Genomic DNA, 1905 nt, shown 5'->3' on the forward strand with positions numbered 1-1905 from the left:
TCCAAAGAACCCATGATGTCCAGGTCTGAAAAACTATATCCCTTTAAAATTCATGGGTGTGGGGTCCCCATTAACATAGCAGGTCAAACTCAGGTAATTTGAAATGGCTAGACATGTTAAATTATGACTTCAGTAGAATCATCCATGAAATAGCACCCACATCTCTAAATTTTTACTAAGATCCTTAATCTGTGACCATATTATGGTCACAAATATTTGACCCAGTAACCATATTACAGCCACAATCTTTGACTAAGTGAGTGCAGCCCATTAGAGATGGTAACTCTGCTCTCCCATCTGGGTAAGTAATTTTGCAAACTCAGTAGGGTTGCCAGATAAAATACAAGACACCCAGTTACATTATATTTCAGTTTCTAAAAAGTTGTTAGCTGTTACTCTGAATTTCAAATTTAACTAGGTATCCTATTTTATTAGCTAAATCTGGTAACCAAATAGTCTGTAAGATATAAAAAGAAGTCTATAAATTCCAATGCAAATGAAACCCTCAATAAAGTTTTCATTTTAGGAATATATTTTGTTATTATCATGATAATCTGTGTTTGTAATTTAAGGGATTTAAAACACTTAATAGATTTTAACATACTAGAGATCCTAAAGTTATATCTTCCATTTTAAGTGTTCAATTATTATTAAACTACTGAAATGGGTAAGATAATGTTATGTGCATTTGCATGCTTATCAGAATGTTATTTTCAGCATAATTTTGTTTAAGATTATAAGCATTGCTATAGAGCTTAGAAATATTTTGCGTGTTAGGTATGTAAGATTACCCTGTCAAGCATTTGAAATGTTACGGAAATCAAATATATTAAATTTGTAAGTGTATCTAAGGCAAAAATTTAAATGAAAATCTATTAATAGTTAATCAAAGAACAAGTGAAAGTGATTTTTATTTTTGTGCAACAATTCTGATTTTATAAATAAAATAACATGCTTTTATGTTGAACTTAAGGCTTAAAGAAACACTTGATGTTAAATTTGGAGTTTCAATCCGTGAATATTAATGTAATCACAACAGTATGTGCTTCACTCTCACTCCACTTCAGTCACATGGGCCTTCTTTCAGGTCTGGCTAGATTGCTTCCCAGAGCAGGTTTGGTTTTGAATTGTTTCTTCTTGAAGTTATCTATGCTCTCACCCCACCATCCCCTAATTAACTCTTTTCTCCTTTCAGATCTTGGCTAATGCTTCAGAACTCCCTCCCTAGGTCAAATCTCCCAGTACCTACTTCTCCAGTATAGGAATAAGAGGCTGTTATGGTTATTATTGCTGTTGTTATTGTTTTTATTTTTACCTGTTACTTTTCTTTCTTAGCATTTGTCTCAGTTACAACTTTACATTAATTTTTGTCATTAATCAGAATCTCTTTTTCTATAAGCTGCAAAGGTACAAAGCTCCAAATCCCTTAAATTATAAACACAGGTTATCATGATAATAACAAGACTACATGTGTTCTTCATTCATCATTTTACTCTAGGTGGATGGTAGAGTCCAAAGCATAAGAAGTATATACCAGATCTCCTTTCCCTTCTTGCAAATTCAGGCTATTTATCCCCTGGATGGACAGAAGGGAAGTTTAGATTTATACTCGGGAGAAATTAAATAACTTAGGGACACTGGGCTGAAAATCAAGGACTGAAGTGAAAGACCTCCTTGGCTCCCAGAATGCTGTTAGCCAATTTATACTGCTCAGGAAGAATAAAACATTTATCTCTGGAGTGACAGATACTGACAGCTGGTTCCTTAATAATTTCCCTACAATGAAGACTACCAGTCTTGAACACCAACCAAAAAGAGCTTATCAATTTTTTGGTGCATAGCCATTAAATACAATGGAGAACAAATCTAAAGGAAATCTCCAACATAAAAGAATAAAGTAAATAA

This window comes from Furipterus horrens, unplaced genomic scaffold (genome assembly GCF_987537825.1).
Source record: "Furipterus horrens unplaced genomic scaffold, mFurHor1.1.pri manual_scaffold_17, whole genome shotgun sequence".
NCBI classification, from domain to species: domain Eukaryota; kingdom Metazoa; phylum Chordata; class Mammalia; order Chiroptera; family Furipteridae; genus Furipterus; species Furipterus horrens.